At 35.9% G+C, this 20,681-nt stretch overlaps 1 protein-coding gene across 9 annotated transcripts in view; it reads right to left on the minus strand.

The window, feature by feature from the left end:
• Nucleotides 1-20,681, minus strand: part of GREB1L (growth regulation by estrogen in breast cancer 1 like) — a 225,124-nt gene that overhangs the window by 128,703 nt on the left and 75,740 nt on the right. For 5 of the 9 annotated variants that reach the window (XM_023530828.1, XM_023530827.1, XM_023530822.1 and 2 more), the window contains exon 2: nucleotides 5,839-5,942. The exons of the other annotated variants lie outside the window; for them this stretch is intronic. The gene's annotated coding sequence lies outside the window, so the exon portion shown is untranslated. The remainder of the gene's footprint in view (nucleotides 1-5,838; nucleotides 5,943-20,681) is intronic. 9 annotated transcript variants of the gene reach the window in all.

A 20,681-nucleotide genomic window follows, 5' to 3' on the forward strand; every position in this document is an offset into this window, starting at 1 on the left:
CCATCTCTGTGCCTTTGTTCAAATTGTCTCACTCCTCACTTATTCTTTCAGCCAGTCTTAATCCTTTGCTTACTTTGCTCACTTTTATTTTTATTATAACCCCACAACACCTAGCACCATTCTGAATGTACAGCTGGCACTTAAGAAATATTGATATCACAAATATTTTCAAAGTAAAACTTACTGATATTGAATCAGTATGGAAACTGTGCCTCTGTAGGTATTTAAAATAGAATATTTCTATTTAAGGATTAAAAAAATTCTTCCTCTTATTTTTTGGAGTAGATAATATATTTACCTGATTAAAAATCTAGCATTGGAAAAGAATATGTAGTAAAACCTTTCTCTTCAACCTTTGCCCCACAGTCTCCTGTCACAGGAAGCCACTTTTGTTAGTTTTTAAAATATATATACATATATATACTTAAGATTTAAAAAATGCATACATAAGTAAAGACGAGTCAAACACATTCATTCTTTTGGACTTTGCTTTTTTAAGTTAAAAAATATTTTGGAGAGCTCTCTATATAAGCACACAAAGATCGTCCTCATTCTTTTTTATGGCTTCAGATAATTCCCTGGCATATATATATACCATGTTTATTTTAAACTAGTCCCTTAATGATGTACACTTAGTTTCCAATCATTGTCATTATTCAAGACTTTGTAATAATCAACCCTGCATTAACTGATACACACTAACTTAGCACTTGTTGAATTCCTAGAAGTGAAATTGCTGGGTCAAAGGATAAATGCAGTTTTAATTTTGTTAAATACTGCCAATCTGCCCTGTTTTTGTTTTGTTTTAGCAGACACAAAGCAGTCTTCATTTCTTCCACATATCAGAAACATTTGCAATTACAGTTCAGCTTCTCTAAGGTCTACGTCAAGCAGGAAAATGCCAAGAGTATAGAAAAATGGGCTGGAGGGAATTCTGGTTATGAATCACTTACTAAGTGAGGAATGAACTAAGGGTTGAACCAATTTACACTGCCATTAGCAATTTATGTATCCTGTACCTTCAATAGTGTAGGATATTACCTACTTTTGGATTTTTGTCAACATGACAGATTAAATAATATCTCAATGTAGTTTTAATTTGCATTTTTCTTACTACAAATGAAATTAAATATCTTTTCAAGTGTTTAAAAGTTCTTGAATTTTCTTCTCTGACATGTCCAGTCGTTATTCATTTTTTCTATTTGGTTGTTGGTATTATAGTTGATTTGTAAGAGCTCTTTATATATTAAGGAATTTGTCCTTTGTATATGAGATGAGTTGCAATGGTTTCACCATTTGCCATTTTGCCTTTTGAATTTGTTTATGGTGTTTGTTTCTATTTTTCCATTTATCAAGTTTAAAAATATTAATAAGCTGTTATAGAAACACAGAAGTCATCTTACCTGCTTAATTAAAGAATCTACATAAACCAGTGTTATATTTCCTAGAGGCACTAAGAAAGCAAAGGAGTGGATTATAGGGGAAGAGAGGTAAGAAATAAAATTTATTTAAATAAATAGAATCCTCATTTTTTTCACATTAAAAAGAAATTCTTAAGCTTTTTAGTTTATTGGTAATTTTGTGAGGGAAACAATAGATATATTTTTACCTTACCCACTCTTTCCTGCTTCAAAAGGGGCAGAAACACACACACACACACACACACATCCCAAAACAGGAGAGGAGGAGGAGAATGTACAAGGTGGATTTGAAGCAGACAGTTGGAGCCTGAGATGAAAATTTTGATTCAGTATCTTCTAATCCTTGAAGGAAGATGAGGACCACCTTTTGAACCATTCTTTTTTTCTAGATTTTGGACTTTAAATTAGTGGAAGGGCTACATACCTATGGGAGAGGGGAAGGACTCCAGGCAACAGTGTCAAATATGTTTTTTTTTTCCGAACAAGAATGTTTATGGATTTTTGTCCCCCGTACCCAAAATTCCCACTACCAACCCTTCCTTCACTTTTTATTATGTTCTATCTTTCTTTAGTCATCACCTGAAAATGATAAGAGCCAATCAGTTGTTTATTATTCTTGTTGGTGACTCCTATATCTATATCATTGGCTATAAAGTCTTTTCTGAGTTGCTGGTCTCCTCTCAACCTCAATATGTCAATTCAATGTGTCCAAAAGAAAACTTGTTATTATTAGAGCAAAAGCTATTTCTATTTTCTGGTTTCATCATTTTCATTTTACCTAGAAAGTACTGTGAACTGTGCTAAGAGGGATAATAAAGGCAGGCAGTCCATATCTCAAAGAGATCCAATCTAGAGGTAAAGACAGATCTGTGAATACATAAATATATACTATAAGTAGGAACAAAATACTATAAAAGCACAGAGAATGTAGTGATTCTGTCTAGAGAAATAAAGAAGATATTGGAGAAGAGCTGACATTTGGATGGCTTTAAAGGATTCATCAGACAGAACTGGGAAGACCTCACACCAGTGGAACAGAATGTCAAAAGTATGGTGTATTTTAGAAACACTGCAAGTTCATTGTTGGGGGTTGGGAGTTGAGTGACAAGAGAATAAAAAAGTAGGTTGAGGCCAGTCTGTAAGGGACCTTATATGCCAAATTGGGAGTCTGAATTTAATACTAGAAGAAGAAAGCCAATGGAAGTTTTCAAAAAAGAAATTAACAATCAGATTTTTGAAAAATAGAAAGTTAACTCCAGGGATACTATGAAAGTTGAATTAGAGACCAAAGTTTTCTGTAAGAATCTAAGAAGAGGTGATGAGACTGCACATCATCAGCGAGGAAGGAACTGAGAAGAAAAGCCCTTTTAGTAGGTAGTTAGAAATTCAGGACTTGAGCTCTGGAGTCAGGACTGAACAAACAGACTCTGGAGGCAGACGGCTGCCACACAGAGAGTGGATATTGGTATTGGTGAGATTACCTAAGGATTGCCTCAGTGGAGAAAGTATGTAGAGTTAGAGGGTCAAGGGGGACACTGTCATTGGAGAGTCAAACAAAGGAATAGGAAAACCAAGTAAAGCAGATGGAAAGGGAGCAGTAGGAGAAGCAGGAAGGAAACCAGGAACCAATGGGCTTGTGAAAGTCAAGAGACAATAGTTTAAAGAAATGGGAGGTGGTCAACAGTTTCAATAGGTAAGAGAGATCAAATAGGATCAAGAATGAAAATGTGCCATGGCATGTAGCAAGTACTCTTTTCAAGAAGTGTGGTGAATTAGGATGGAAATAAGTTGGTAGCTGTAGGAAAGGTAAAATAACAGGAAAGCATAATTAGAAGGAGGAATGCTTATAGGATAAGGTTATTCCCTCAGAGAAAAGGGAGAGGTGATGGCACAGAAGAAAGGAGATGATTAACGGAATAATGTCCCAAGGGGGTAAAGAAGAGAGAGAAAGAAAGGATCGAAGCTGCATATCGATGGCAGAAGCACAAGGTAAGAGCCTGGGTCCCTGATGATAACAGAGATGCTTTATTAGCCTTAGACAACTGCCTCCAAACTTTATGGAATTGGGAAAGAAATAAACTTACTTGCTATTTGGTGTTTCTTGTCATTTCCAGACAAATGTAATCCTAACTAATACAGGAGAGAAAGGTATTGAAAAATAAGCAAGCACCTCTCTGAAATAGCACAGTATGTTCAGAAGACAGGACCAATCTGGCATTACCAGACTACCACATGGAGTCCTGGTGAGGGACCATCTTGCCTGCATGGTGTAGTTATGGTAAGGTTAAGATGATGACTCGACCTGAGAAATACCTAGAATTAAATCATCAGGAATTGGCGATTAATGACATGGGCAAGTGATTCGGGATGACGCCTAGATCTCTACCTTGCATTGCTTTTCTCTCTCCCCACTGTTAGTACTTCAGTTCAGAAATGCCATTACCTCGTATATCCATTCAACAAATAAATATTTATTGAGTGCCTTCTCTTTGTCAGGTCCTGCAGATACTATGGTAAACAAGCTAGAAATGGTCTTTGCCCTCAAAGATCTTAGAGATATCTGTGCTAAAAGCTTCATATGTGATATCTCATTAATCCTCAGAACATCGTTTAAGTATTATTATTGTCCTCATTTTTCAGATGAGGCAATCCAGTCTTAGAAAGTTTAATGATTTTCTCAAGGTCATACAGCTAGGTGATAAATGGTGTTGCCAGGAATCAGACACAGATCCATCTTACTCAAAGCATGTTTTTAATCACTTGACTATATTATCTCTTGTGCAATTACATACAATGTATTAAATACTATGATAAGGGGTATAGTTTGCATTATTGCAGCTTCCTAACTGGACATTCTTTCTGCATTTGGCATGTTCCAGCCAGAACAGTTTTTCTAAAATGCAAATTCCAAACTGGAGAGGATGGTGGTACTTTCTCTGATTAAGGGTACTCTGAGGAGGAAAGATGATGCATTCAGGTTTTAGGTATATTGATTTTGAGATGGCTATGAAATATCCAAATGGAAATATCCAGCAGTAATTAGATAGACAAATCTGAAGCATAGGGGGAAGCAGGGCTGGAGACAAAGCACTTGGGTTCACTAGTTCTTAGAGGTCAGCTGAAGTTAAGGGAATTACTGGGACTCTTTAGGGGCTTCTAGAAGTGACAAGAGCACCCTGCTGAGAAAAAGGCAGTTGGATACAGGCTTGAAGAGAAGGAAGTAGATTTGGAATAATTGATCAGAGAAAAAGGAGAGGGATTCAGCAAGGGCAGTCAAAGATATAATCAAGTTGTATTTAGGGTTAAGGACAAGAATTTACAGTGATATCAATCTGTGTGGCCAAGAGATTTTTTCCAGTAGCAATACTACTAGTTCTTTTCCTTTCTCCCAGTCTGATTTAAGGCCTAGCTGTGAGTTCTCAAAGTACTTTAAATTTACTTTTGACCTACTACTGAACACGTGACCTATCAGGTTCTATTTAAGTCCATCTCCCTTTGGACTTTGAAATCCTCAAGAAGTTTTTTGAGATTTTGAGAACTTGCGTTTTTTATTGTTTTTATTCCCAGCAACTTGTACAGCAAATTTGTATACTTGTTTTATCTCCCAGTGAAACTGTAGTCTCTGAGGTCAAGAGCTGTGACTTTGCACAGTTTTGCAGAAGCATCATCTCAGTTCAATGTCTCGTGCACAGTATGTTCTCATTAAACATTTGTAGGGTTGAGCTGACTTTAATCTGAAAGCTACAATGCAGAAACTGATCAACAATCTAATACTACCTAGAAATTATTTTTAAGTTTTTAGACTGGAATAAGAGGTAATTAGGATACTACCACCCTCATATGTGCCTTTTTGTCTTCAGAGTTTGGGCCCTACTGGCAGCTCTACAGGCTCTGTTAGTACAGATGAGCTACTGAGCATTTCTGGGCCTCTGAGTCCTTGTTAGTAAAACTCAAGGATTAGACCTGATGATTGCTAATGTCCCTTCTCATTCTAAAATCCAAAGATCCCATGACACCTGGAAAACCTTTAATCCACACCTGAGAACCATTGCCTTATAAAGTGCAATTAAAACATGGGCTCCTTGTTTCACTATTATAAAATAGGCAAATAAATCCTCTCTATATAAAACTGGGTTATAATCTGCAAAGCATATTACTTTAAAAATTAAGGTACTGACACTTCATGTTTAATTACTAATTTGACTGATGGTTAAAGCATTTTATCACATACAAGTTTGTTTTTCAATGGTAGGTTTACCCAAAAATCACATGAAAGGGCACCATAATTCACTTTGGTAGTAAAAAAAAGCATAAAGCTAGAAGAATATGAAACATCATCTTGGATCTCATATATACATACTAAGGTAACATTTTCCTTTTCTTTTAGATGAGAAATCAAAGAGTGTAAGTGACTTACTCAAGACTATAGAAGTATGAGGTGGCAAGGCTGGTACTAGAGTCCAAGGCTCCTAGTCATATACTTTCTTTTTTTTCTAAACAACCAAGTTGGTCAAAAATCTCCTGAAAGAAAAAAGATAAAGGTGAAATGCCAATTGGCTGAGTTTAAACAGAGACTCTACTTTGTTATTTCCAGGTTCAATAATAAACAATTCTAATGATTAGCATGAAGGGCTAGCAAATGAAACATTCTGACTCCAAAACAAAAATATTTGTATTTTTTCATCACATTTAGTAAATCAATTGTAAGAATTAAAGTAAATGGAAAACAGTGAGAGTTAGCAAATCCTAAACACAACTTTCCTTCACTCTTTTGGAAGACAGATTGAAAAAAACAAAACAAAATCCCTGTGGCTCCCTTCATTAGTAGCCAGGGTGGTGAGTCCCACTGTAAATCCCACTTAAAAAGCCTCATGGCTACCTGCAGAGCCTAGGAGTACCAATCACATTAGTGAAGACACCAGATGACCAAAGGAAGCCATGAAGGTCTGGGAAAGCTGGTAAACAAAAGACAGCATTCCAAATGAATGCCATTGCTAGAGTCTGCATTGTAAAATGACTGGATTTCAGAACCCTAAAGCAGATTAGCTTAAGGCAACAAAAGATTCAAATAAGATACAAAGAACTCATTCTGACACATTACGAAATTGTCTTCATTAGATCATTAGGTGCTTAAATGTAATTATTAAAAAATAATAATAATTCTCCGAAATTGTGTTTGAAGCAGTGAGGTCTAGAAGAACAGAGACCTAAAAATGGTTCTTGAATACATGTTCACGACTAAAATTCAACACACTGGCCCTTTTCCCTTTTAATTTCCATGACATTTTAAAGGCCTGTAATGACTTTAAAATTTGTTGTATACATCATTTCAATTTCATCATTATGCTCATGAGGGCTACTTTAAGTACCAACCAGAAAAACTCAGATCTCTGCAACTGTGATTTTTCTTCCACATTGGTGTCTCATTTACAAAGAAAATGAGTAACACTTTTGGGTATGAATTGCCCAAATGAAAAGAAGCAAAACATTAGGCCATGGTATAATTTCTACCACTTCATATGCTTGTTTTGCTTTTGTTGCAAGGTCTAAACTTAAATACAATTTAGATATATAAATTGGAAAATATGGAAGAAAAACCTTTACTATCATGTGGAAAAGGCGAGACTTGCTATTTAATTTTGGGGTTTTTTTGGGCCAGCAGAAGGGAGGAGTTAGAGAATTATATTAAATAAATTTAATAACTGCCAATATCGTTTGCCAGTTTTATTCACTAAGGCAGTAGTCCCCAACCTTTTTGGCACCAGGGACTGGTGCTCCTATGAGAATCTAATGCCTGATGATCTGAGGTAGAGCTGAGGCAGTGATGCTAGCACTGGGGAGAGGGCTGAAAATACAGATGAAGCCTTGTTAGCTCGCCCAATGCTCACCTCCTGCTGTGTGGCTGGGTTCCAACAGGCCACTGACTGAGGTCCCCAGCTTGGGAGTTGGGGACCCCCGCACTAAGGTATCCTTGTTGTTAAGCCTAATGCCAATGTAAAACAGAACTAATTAATCATCGAAAGTCCTCTAGAAGAAATGGTCACTGACAATATGTATAATATTAGATCAAATGGCCTTCTACTCAACATTTTCAGGTATACAGACCATCAATCATTCTGAAAATTTACAAATGTATTTAGAGACCCCCTCCATCACTAGTAGCAGATAAAGCGGATGGGCAAAAATGGTTCTGATAATTTAAATAGTCCTAAAAGTTAAAGCCAAATTGAGGTATAATAATGAGAACATTTCCCTAAATTTTTTTCTGAAAATTAATTTCTCATCATAGTTCCTGAGTTTTGTTTGATTATAATTATCATCCCTCACCAAGAACAAAAGTACTTTAACTCTCATTTTCCCTTCAAGAGATACTCCCATTGTTTTGTCAAACCCTAATAGGGTCATAAGCAAGCTCGCAGTAACACAGAAGGAAACAGTTTACACCTAATGGGCTGATGTCACCTGGGGCCTTCCAGCCAGGTGATAACTTTGACTTCATTTGTGTTCAAGTGGAAAAACACTGGAAAAGTTTAATGAGTCTGAACTCTGAAAAGCTTTTTGGCTTTACCAATCCTCTAGGTTTACAATGATATAATAATAAAATTATAATAAGGTTAAAATTTTTATAATATTTATTTTAAAAATATAAGTCAGCCACCCTAATTTGACAGAAGAAAAGGAATTATGGAGATAAAGGGTCTTGTAACTGAGCCACACTTCAAGTTGGCTGGACTCATCACCCAACGAACTCTCAGCTAAAGAAACCCTTGTCAGAGCTGTGGCCTCTCTGGCTTTTTCAGTTTTACCACATAAACAATGGCAGAAATATCTCTATCAAGTCAGTAACAGTGTATTTTCTCAGATAGCTCCTTATTTTCTGACCGCATACATGGAGTGTCTCCTTCCATAGTCTCATTATTCCTTCCCTCTCTTCTTGGTAGCCAAGAGGCAGGACCAAGAATGGTCTGACCTGTGCTACCATAGAAAACAGGCAGTGTGGCGAGTAATAAATCTGATTCATATTATGCTCTACTACTTTACAATCATATGGTGTGAGGCTAGTTATCTGTAAAATGGGGAAAAAATCTCCTAGATAGTTATAGTAGATAATGTATGCAAAGCACCTGGCATATGTTAGGCATAAAATCAATGTTATACTCTTCTTTATATAAATCCGTAACTGTAGGAAGCATAACGCATTTATAGTTTATAGAGTTCTTGCGTGCATATTATCTCATTTAATCTTAATAAGATTACCATACTCATAAGCAGCCAAGTACTCTGACTCCAGAACCACTATTCTTTCTATTGTGCTGCTATGTGAGGAACTATGGCTGTGGAGACCGCATTATATTCCTATATCATCAGTTCCTGTGGGTGGGGTTGGGGAACAGGGCTGACCTGGCGGGGATCTCAGAAGCATGCAAAGGAAGTAAAAAAAAACAGATATACAATCAAATGAACCCATATCACTTAATTGGGCAACTGCCAGAGGAATAAGCTACCTTTGGGGTTCATCAATGAAGGGTCCTTTATTGATTAAAAAAAAGGCAACAAGAGTAAAAATGAAATAATTATAATGTCCTAGGTTCTAGTTCTTTATAAGAATGATGCAGTAACTTTAGGTTGGTCAAAAAAAAGAAAACATACCTATAAAATATTATCTTTGTCTAAGGTTGAGAAAGGTTTCCTGTCATTAGATGCAAACAACATTTAAATTAACCAAAATTTTTTAACAACATCTCAGAACTATCCTGGGAGCTCTGATACATGTTACTTCATTTAATCTTCACAATAACATTCTGAATATCAATACATAATATTATATTCATTACATGAGAATACAGACTCCAAAAGATTGAGTGACTTGTTTGAGAAAGGTTATGTGCTGAGATTCAAACCTAGACCTTTTAAATGCTATATGTTACGTTTTTCAAGCTAAGTCATACTATGTTCTGTACAGTAATAGAAAAGAATATGTGAAATAGTCCAAACTAAAATCATAGCTGTTATTTAAAACTCAAGAGAGAACAAATGTTAAGTTGGTTAAACATGAATTTACTTATACAAATTGTGAAAATTCCTAAAGACATATTTCTGAGGTCAGAATGACATACAAAAAGAATTTATTTAGATTTGAAAACAAGTTTTTAACATTATTCCTGGTCTATTACAGAAGTCAAACTAAAAGAAAATGGGATTTATACCTTACTCTTATATGATTCTATATAAGTAAATTTTAACTTACTATTGGCACACTTTTAAACTTTAAATTTTCTAAGATAGATTTAAAACTTAACAGAGAATGAGAGTTTTTCATCCTGAAATAAAATCTTCACTCTCTGTTATAATCTTTTATTCTATTACCTGCCTCGGGAAAATTTTTGTTGATAAGCAAAATATAAGGAACGTCCTAATGGAGTTAGGTTTGTGGACCAATAGCATAAGTTGGAAGACAAAGTGCTCTTTATTTTTGGATAAAAAGTGAAGAAACCAAGGAGAATCCTAGAAAGAAACAGCATGAAGAAAGAAGTGGTCACAGTTATGGAGAGAAATAATCGACAGTCAGGTGAGGTCAAGTAGGTCAGTTCTGCTGACCTGGGTGCCCAGAGAGGCTCTGAATGTCACTCATGCTGGTCAGATGGTGATGGTGGTGATAGAAAATGCTGAACGATAAATCAGGAGTCACAGTGAGGAAGAAAAGAATGGATGCTACTGTTTGTTTTAGCAACTATTACAGCATTTGCTATATGTCACCTGCATATAACAAAATAGAAAATCTGGTTGGAATTACTACTGATTTTTCCTGATGAATCCTGTGTGGCCAGTGAGGTAGCCTTTGAACTCAGAATCATTTAGATCAGTGTCTCTCACAAAATTTAGTTCAAAGACTGCATCAGAATAGCCGGAAGAACATGTTTACCGTGTAGATTCCTTATTCTCTCTTTCAGAGGTTTATGAGTTACTGGTTCTAGGGAAGGAGTCAGGAATTTGCATTTTGAATACCACAAAAAGGGCTATTAGATTTAGTAACCTTAAACCCCAGATGTTTCTACTACATTAGAATTTGAAAACCACTTTTTAGATTAAAAAAAGAAATTAAAATTGTGTATAATTTTAATTAAACAAGATGCTTATTTGTAACAATTAGCCAAACATTATTAAAAAGAAATAAATAAACTTGACAGTCTGATCCCAGGACTAGGTACTTGGCTGCTCTGTGCTTCAATCTCCTCCTTTGGAAAATGGAAACAATTCAATAATGGTACCTACTAAGCCCCTTGCCATTCTGTGATGATGTTCCAAGGAAGTACCTAAGAGCACAAGAGAATTAGGAAAGAACATTCTGCCATGACAACAGCAACTTGCTCCTGGGACGAGCATCATATCTACCTCCCACCACAGCTTGGGCGCCTGTGGCATCTGTCCTTTACCTGTTCCTTTCAGAGTGGGCCTAGCGAGGAACTAGAGTACTAAAAAATATAAAACATTGTTTATCAACGAGGTTTTTAACTGTAAAACCTAAAGAATGAATCAATCAATTGGAGCACTAAAACAAAAGAATTCCAACAGCTTCCTGAGAAATATTGTTCTCATAAAAGTCATTAAGATGACATTATGCTTAGAATCCAAAGTAAAAAACCCAACTCCTCTAGATTTTGTATTCTACTTTTCCCCAACAAATGGCTTCTAACCAAGTTTTAAGTAATGATAACTGAATTCTACAATACATGAAGGTGTGTTTCTTCATATCCATATTGCAGAATGCTCAACTACGTAATAAGAGGCATTTAGTCTGTAAAATTCTGAGATAAAAGTGGCTGCAAATGATACTATTTCATGGAAAAGTTAGACCAAAAAGTTGCAATATTATTAAATACCAATTATTGAAATATTTCATTAGAGAACAAATGCCAGAAGAAAGTTCTGAGAAGTCTGCGAAGATAAATTTTGATGACTAGCAGTATCCTGGTGGTTCGTAAATGTCAGTGTGCCTCAGAAATCACGGTACTGCTGTCAGTAGCATTCTGCTCTAGGTTGCCAAAGCTGGTCTATGCCATAAAGGGAAATAAATTTAAAAATTAGTCACATTCAGTGGAACTCATGCACACAAATAAGTATAATCTGACTCAAGGTAAGGGGTACCCATTAGAATTTGATTGCTTATTCAAGTTTTCTGGCTGTATCACTCATTAGGTCCTGTTGCTTTCTGACTAACAGATATGTGGAATGCTGGGTCAAACTTCGTCTGATGTCATTCCCAATTTTAGGGCTTTATTTTGTTTGTTTCTCTGTAATGATGTTCTTGGACCATTAAAGCATTCAGGGTTTTTCCTTATTATAGCTACACAAGTGACTTTACAGAAGGAAGGAAGACACCTGATTCACACGACCAGGCATAGCAAAGGCAGCATGTGAACTTTCAACAAAAGAGGAAGCTTTGTACCAGATGTGAAGAAGTTAAGTTTATTTTTCCATTTAGCTTGTTTATTTAAGTAAGAAGGAAGGAGAGAGCGGCTGCTTCCCATTCCAAACTGCTCAGGGAATGACCTTTTTTCCTTTCTTTTTAAATGAACGAAGTTGGCTATTGCAGTTTCCAGAGGGATCTGGAAAGGAACCAAGTCACTAATGATTACCTTTCATCCATAGCTAGTTTAACCTTTGAAACCTGCCAATCAACAGAAAAGACCAAGAGGGAAAGTCAGTGTAGACTTGCCCATCTAGCATTTTCTCACTGTTTAGATGGAAAACAATTTATTAAGGAAATTATTTTAAGAAATGTGGAGCAATTATAGAAACTATAATCAAGGTCTTCCTAAGATTCATTTAACAGCTAAGAAACTTTCAAGCCTTAGGTTAGTTTATTTTCTCTTAATTATTGTGTATAAGAAGCAGAACGACAGAGCTTTTACATTTAAAACAACATAACCAAAGGAAAACATCTTTTGTTCTTGATTCATCTATCTTCTCACATTATTTTGGTCTGACACACCATTTGTTTCTAGACTGAAGATCTTCTTGGTATACGTCCAAAGACACACACTATCTTTTTCACAAATTGTTGAAACATTCTTCTTAATGCTGAAGCTATTATATGCTAGTAGTATATAATATAAAATATACCTCAAAACAATCATTGGTGTTTCACTCATGTATTCATTATCAAAAGGGCCAGGCTACAAAATATTAAATGACCTTACTCTATTATTCATTTACACATCCATTTTTAAAAACGCATACCTCCTCTTCCCTAGTAACATCCCCTCATCCGCTTCTTACAGGAAAAGAGAGAACTCCATCACTAAGATTAATGGAGCATTGGTAACATATTTTAGGTACAAATGACCCACTTTTATGTTCTGCCAAAACAATTCAGCAAGAGTTTAAAAAGAAGAAACACTGAAGTTCTTTTCCACTGAATTCATGCAGCTGGTGGTGATAAATTGATTGTTCTCTTCTAATGGCAGGGTCAGAAAGACAAAGAGAAAAGCATTTTCTATAACTGGCTATATTTTTTATTAATTGGTAAATGGTTTATTTTCTTCAAATGTTCTGTCATTGAGATGAATTACCTCCAGTTTTAATTAAAGCCCTCTCAAAAGTTAATTCATTATGCTAAGAGTGCAAGAATGGCATAACGGGATGATTTTTATTTCAGGTAGACAAAATACAAAATGTCCCCTCTTTATAAAGAAGAAAAGGATTGCATCTACTCCAAGACTTTTATTTTCTGAAATTGTTTCTTAAAAACTTTGTGTTTCATGAAAATCATCATTTTATTATCTTCAAAACACAAACTGAAAATAGAATTGGTAATGTATCAAATTTCAGATCTTGCACGAATCACAAGAATCCTAAATTTTGAACTTAAACCTGTTCACCTAAGTATCGCAATCAAATGTGAATTAAAATAAGACTCACTTCTTTGGTCTTGGCTATGACTCTCACGAAGGTCTAAATCCTGCCCTACAATTATTACATTTACTGCAAAACTTACAATTACTAACATCAACTAATACTTAATGTTTGGTTTAAAGAATTTTTTCCATGAAATCTAGCAGTTGAGTTTTATTTTGTGTAGCTACCATTTCATAGCAGTAGTGCTGGTGAGACAGGAAAGATAGTCTAGGATGATCACTGCAAGTTTATTTTTAAGGCTCGAGTGTAAAAGTATGCCTCTGGTGATACGTAGTCACAGAACCACTACAATAATACATTAAATATAGTATTAATATTTGATACAATTAGTAAATGAACACATTTGTGTGTGTACATGTGTGTGCGTGCAAACGTATGTACAATAACGAATACTTCCAGACATCAGACTCTGGAAAAACCTCAACTACCTAGCCTAGAACCATTCAAATACCTGGAAATAAGAGAAGAATACATTTTTACAGCGAAGTAATGAAAAAAATGTGATTGATTTGTATTTTAGGTACAGGCTCACCTTCAGGTACATAAAGCAAAACAGCAGTTTACCAGCAATATGACACACAGATTTGGGGGAGAAGTGATAACACATTTAAAAGAAAGAATCTCCATATTTACAAAAAGTAGGCAGTAAAAATAAAAGTATGGCTGTTCAGTCCACTTAGTGCAGGAGCAAACAGCCCTGCACTCAATATTTCAGCAGTCACTGAGGACATGTCATTGTATTTCAGTGTAGTACTACAGCAGATCTTTATAATTAGGACCCCGGGTCAGTTAATGTGCATTACTAAAAGATAGAATATTAATATATTATATAGAAAGATCTTTCACTGAAATAATAATTTTTTTAAGTTTTAAGGCTTCAGTTATTTGGAAAATAAAATTATTTAAAACAACTTTACTATTGTTATGTTTTATGAAATGTATTTTGTCTCTAACTCTCAAAGCTTTTTCTGAATACTGATTTAAGTTCAGAGAGGTTGTGCACAATGTAAATATGTTAAATATAATCACTATTTATACCTAGATTAAAGTACAATTAAAAGTTGAATTTTTTAAGGATACCTTTTCAGATTCGAGAATTATTTGCCTTGTTAAAAACTGTGTACAGTAATCTGCTGTACAAGTTTTTGGTTGTACTCTCGTTTCTCTTCTTCTACACTGTTATAACAAGATACCATTCCTGCACTGTAATAAGTTACCATCTATACTACTATTATGGTTTTTTAAAATCTGATGCACCAACTCAGGTTTTAAAGCCTCTCAAGAGATTTGCATGAGGAACAGGAGGAGTTACTGGAACCAAAAATTCCTGATTCATTAATTACTCGTTGAACATCACAATGTCATGGATGTAATCCACCTGTTTTGGAGGATGCTGGGAAGACAACAGAATAAGAAGATTTCAGAGTAACTGAAATCTTTAACTCTCTTTCTTTGAAAATCTTCTGTCACAAGTCAGAAGGATAATGTCTCTTTTCACCCAATGAGAAAGCTGTTCTCACACGAGCATAATTAATCTCTGACACCATGACAAAGAAATTCCTTAAAAGGATTTCTCCGATTTCCTCTCAAGACAGAAGATTGTCTTTATCCATCATCTGTTCTTCCTGATCCCTTCTTTTTGAATATCCACATCAGCAGAATTGTCCATCAGAAGAGACAGCAGGAGGGAAATCTCTGCATGATTGATAGGGCCCCAATGCTCTGCAGGCCTATTTAAGTGCAAGCATCTATTGTTGCGAACTTACTTTACAGCAGTTAAACAAATATAATAGTCACCAATTCAACCATTGTGAAGCTTAGACTTGACTAAAACTAGGAAGTGAATTTGCTAATGACAAGGCACTAATTTTGAAGCCAGATAAAAACTGAAGATAAGTTAACCTGATGTCTCCTCAGAAAAAAGAAAATTCTCAAAGCTATGCAACAGTATATGTATATTAGAGAGTGTTATATACCATACTGTATACAAAAGATTGATATGTTTTATCCTAACAGTCACTCAATACTTCTTACCTAACTTATAGATATCTGGGGAAAAAACCTCAAAACTACATATTACCATCCAAAAATATCAAATGTGTCATAGAAAAAAGTGCTACCAACACTCCCTTAAAAATTTTTTTTTCAGACTCATCATAGTGAAGTTTTTTCAAAAAGAGGTTCAGGTATGTCTATGTGCTCATAATCCCATGTGCGAAACAAAACAAAACAAAGCAAAGCAAAACAAAAAAAACCACAAAGGCCTTTTGAGACTCCTTGTGAGAACCTGCCTCTTTCTTGGGTGGAAGGAATGAACCAGAGGACTGTAGGTCAGTTTCAAGTGGAGGAGCAAAGCATCCTGAGCAAAGGCCCAATCCACAGAAAATGCAGACCTGGCTCCACTTTCAAAGCTATCTACACAAAATAGAAACAGATCTAGAAATCTCACTAAAGCTATATTAAGAACACACCCAATATCAACATAGAGTTACAGCATGCTCTGTGTTCTTTATAGATGCTGCCAAAAAAGGCCAATTGAGCCCAGACGCCAGGACATACTGACACTATGTGTTCTGTTTGCAACCACAATGACTTTGACTACTCAGTTCTGGACGCGCCCTGTGGAAATATTTGTTTATTCTTCCAATCCCCAGACAGTGAGACCAGTCCTAACCCAGACAGTGAGACCAGTCCTTAACACTGATGCTGCAGCTCATTGGTGCTCGCTCCCCTTGGCATGGTTAGCAGGAGAGAGGGCCACTGCCTGACCTACGGTGGGGCTTCTCCAGCTGACCCGCCTCCTCCAGCTAAGAAGAGCAACTGATGGCTGGCCCACAGCCAAGACCCACATATTCTCCAACAAGTGGCTTAGTTTTGGTTTTTCTTAAAATCAGAGTTATCTTCAGGACTTATTACTCCTTCGAAAACCCAGGGGAAAAAAAATTACATCCAGGATAAAAACCTAGGAAAATCCTTGTGGATAAAGAATGATGCTAAGCAGTTGAATGTAGAATATACCACAGAGTTTAAATGTAGAGAAGCTGGGAGCCAACAGAGAATGAGCTGGTAGTGAAAGTAACACAGAAAAGAGGGTCAGATGGGGAAAGTAGGCATACAGCCCAGGGAGAACTCTTAAGTATTTCCTCACCAGCCCAAGACCCAGAAATCTCTCAAGGGCTCACATCACCAACAGCTCCACGTTGTTGGTTAACGGTGCTTTTGTGAATGACTTGTCTTCTCAACAACATTGTGTGTGTGTGTGTGTGTGTGTGTGTGTGTGTGTGTGTGTGTGTGTGTTTGTTTAGGGGTGGGAAGAATGATCTTCGTCATTTTTGTATGCCTATTATACACTGTACATAGCATCTTATCAATATCAATAAACATTTTACCAACTGGTTAGAATGGAATTGAGTAATAGGCTATTAGAGCTGCCCGAGGCCAGGTGTGTAAGATCTGGGAATGGGACAGGTAAATCTTTCTCTTTTCTATCCAGAAAACTCTCAATGGAAAAGCAATGAGATTTAATTCCAAGTTCAACAGGAATATCCTCTTGCCTATAATGATCTTTAATAAGAAAAACCCACTAGTGTGTATGGGAAATCTCTGTACCTTCCTCTTAATTTTGCTATAAGCCGAAAACTATTCTAAAAAAGAAAAAAGTCTTAAAAAAAAGCCAAAAGCAAAACAAAACAAAACCCACCAGTGCTCACAAAAACTCAGGGAAAAACAAACATTTCATTCTTTTGCCCTGCAGAGATACTTTCGTAAGAAAAGGATCCGTTGTAATATGATCCATTATAAATATCTGACTAATTGTGTTCAGAAAACTGACTTTAGATTAAGATATGCATTGACTAGATACCAGCTCCTCCACTTCTAAGGGTGCACGTGATTCAGTCTCTGCCTCAGCTACCTCATCTGTAAAGTAGAGATAATAATTGTGCCTACATTCTACAGGGTGTTGTAAGGATTAAATGTAAATCTTGGCATTTGGCACTCAGTACATAACAGCTGATTATTATTCTCTGTTGACCCTTCCACTCCCCCCGCCCCCATTCACACAACTCTCTAAGTGGGCACATCCAGCTCTATTTCTGAGAGCTTACCTTGAGACACACACACACACACACACACACACACACACACACACACATACGTGCAATATGAGAGCCTTTGGTGCTGAGAAAGGAGCAGGCTCAACAGACTGAGCCAAATGGACACTTCTGAGCGATTGCAAAAAAAAAAAAAAAGGAAGAATGAGGAAATTAGGTAGAATAAGCAAAGAAGAACAGGGCAGGCCAGGGTGACACAAGGGCTGGATAGAGACAATTTCTCAGGACTCTTTGAATTACTGCAGGCCTGTGTATACCTCATTCTGCCTCCTCCAGCTTAGTTTCACCACCTGGTTTCCTGGTTGTCTTGGCACAGTTTTCAGTTTGGGGTCTTACTGGGATATACAAAGCACATCCTGTACTTGTTTTTATTTCCACTCGAGTCAACAAATACTTATTTTGTTCCTGTAAGTGCCAAGCATTGAGAGATGCTGAAGATACATTTGAGAATTAGACCATATCATCCAGAAGTTCACAGCTCAGAGAGACCAATGGGTAAACACCATACCACGTAACAGAGAACACAGAAGAAGCCTGGGAGTGAGGGTGGGAGTGACACTTAGAACTTCAAAGATGAGCAGGATTTGCATGACAGAGAAAGGATGAGGTTGAAGACATTCCGTGTAAAGAAACTGTGGGGCAAAAGAAGTAGGTGTCACTTTATGGATGTGTCTGAGTCCTAGACTGCATGAAGGCAGAATGGCAGGAATTAGGATAGAGAGAGAAGCTAGGTTAAAAAAGGCAATTAGGCTTAAAAAAATTTTTTAATAGATAAAGGAGTCCTTAGAGATCGTAGGCAAAAGATTGACATGACCAATTTGTTTTTCAAGAAGTTCATGGGACCAAATAGAAGATACTGGAATGGGAACAGGAAGAAGAAACGTAAAAAAATTAGAGAGCCTGAAAAGGAGATAAAATGGTCTGGCAAAAGACAATGAAGGACTAACAAGGAGAATGAAGATAAAATATCATTCATTGAAGACTTATGTAGGATGCTGAATTGATGAAATTTAGTGACTCACTGGACATAAGATGTAAGGAGGGGAGGAGAAACCCATGGTAACCAGGAAGTTTCTAGTTTGAGCACTTGAGTAAACGTCATGCTATATATTTGGATGTGATAGTGAAGGAAGTGTCACCTCTTTCTGTGTGCGTCATTTGTGAATCACATGCCCAAAGGCCTTTTGTTTATCTTATATCACTAACACCTGGACCCTGCAGGAGGGAACTTAAGAAAATTAATATTTTTCCATTTTGTTTTTAATAAGGCATTCTTTTATTTCTACATCCTTTCCACAGGAAAGGAATACTGACATCCACTATAAATTCTAATTTTAATTCAAAGTTTCATGGTTTATTTCATAAACCGAATGGCTCAATGGATTTGTGGCTACACCAGTCTAAATATGATAGCTAGGTGAAAAACAAAAAAAGAGCAGACATCTGCCAAAAGGCTACATGTGCCAAATGGGAAATCAGAGCACATTCAGAGAAAGAGGGAGAAGAAACAACAGATTGGTTAATAAGGAAGGACCTAGCAGATATTTGGTTATTTGTCCACCGGAGCTGAACAGTAGATAATGCTGCCATCTGCATAAACTTAATATAACTAACATTTTCCCCCAGTAAACCCATTCTTTATATTTCACTTTTTTCTGAGGTCACCAGTGTACGACACAGAATAACTATTTTGAGAAGTACAGTTTTAGAATTGGATAACCAAAGTTGAAATTCTAGCTATGTCTGTTTATGTAAACTTGAAAAATTCTTTAACATCTAGCACTACACTTTCATCTTATAAAAGAAAATATTAACATTTCTCTTCGTAGGTTGTTGTGTACTAACATTTTACCAAAAAACTTCAGACTAGAAGGTTCACCTGCCAAAAAACACTATCTTTATAAGGTCTATGGCAACTTTCCTAACCTAATTGGGCAGAAATAGGTAAGACTTAGGTAAATCTTAGGTAAGACTTCTCTATTAAAGAGATTTTGGTGATATTAAGAAGCTTAAAAATTATAAAGTTATGTCTAAAGCTGACATAAAATAAAGATCAATAAAATAAACTCTTAAAATCATTCTCAAATTCCAGTGAGTGTCCTAAGACTGATAAAAAGTCAGTTCTGTGTCTTATCAGAATATACAACTAAACCATGATATAGTGGGAAGTGCTACTGAAAACAGTAACCCTAGAACTCAAGTGGAGTCCTCATATGCAGCAATTGGCTTATGCCAGATTGGCCTTCTAGAGGAGAAAAGTGGAGTAATTCTCCTTAGACACATTTTCAATAAAAAGTGTTAAAACAAAAATTGTTTTCTGGCTAATTTTTAGAGAGACAAAAATTACCAGTTACCTAGAATTTCCAGTTACCTGTTTTTTTTATCATATAAATAATGCCTTTCATATTCAATGAAGATTTAAGTTTCACCTATAAGGAAAGTGACAAGGTAGAAAATAGGGATATATCTGTACTCAATCTTCCACAAACTAAGCTCTCTAATGCAACTTTTACTCTTATCCTGAGTGATAGGATAATACAGTGCTTCTTCAGTGAAGTTCAGTAAACATGAATTAAACATCTTTGTATTGAGTGTATAGTCATTTCATTAAGTAGTATTTGTAAGAAGCATAAGTATGTACCTGCCCAAACTTTCCAACAATTTTAATACAGTAACAACTTCTCTCTCTAGGGGTCATTGACCCAGAATTCTTGACTACTGGAAACACAGTCCATTGTCTAAAAGTAAGCAAATAAGTACACAGACAGACAGCGCAAAGTTCACATTCTAAAGTATTTGCACTTACTCAAGAGGAGCTACTCAGGCACTCACTTAAATTTGTTTCCTCTCATTTTAGACTCAGTTTGAAGAAATCTGCTTATATGATTCCTAGGTTTTGACATATTAAAAGGAGTGAGATGCCAGGGGGGGAGGGCAATGACAGTTAAAAAGAAAAAATGAAGCTTTAAATCTGACACTGATAGTGAAGACAGAAAAATGATTTCAAAAAGGAGACAGAAGATTTTAAAATATACAACAATCTGGAGCCATTTTACTTTAGGAATACATGATTCTAGTCTATAGCTTGGGCCAAAACTAAGATGTTGAAAATAACCAAATAATCAAGATAAAATTATACTTATTAAGCAATTAATAATCTATAATTATCTTTTGAAAGATCTCTATAAAATTGTTACATTTTAAAATCTAAGCATTTCAGAGAATTCTG

The sequence above is a fragment of the Pteropus vampyrus genome, unplaced genomic scaffold, assembly GCF_000151845.1.
Source record: "Pteropus vampyrus isolate Shadow unplaced genomic scaffold, Pvam_2.0 Scaffold55, whole genome shotgun sequence".
Classification (NCBI taxonomy): domain Eukaryota; kingdom Metazoa; phylum Chordata; class Mammalia; order Chiroptera; family Pteropodidae; genus Pteropus; species Pteropus vampyrus.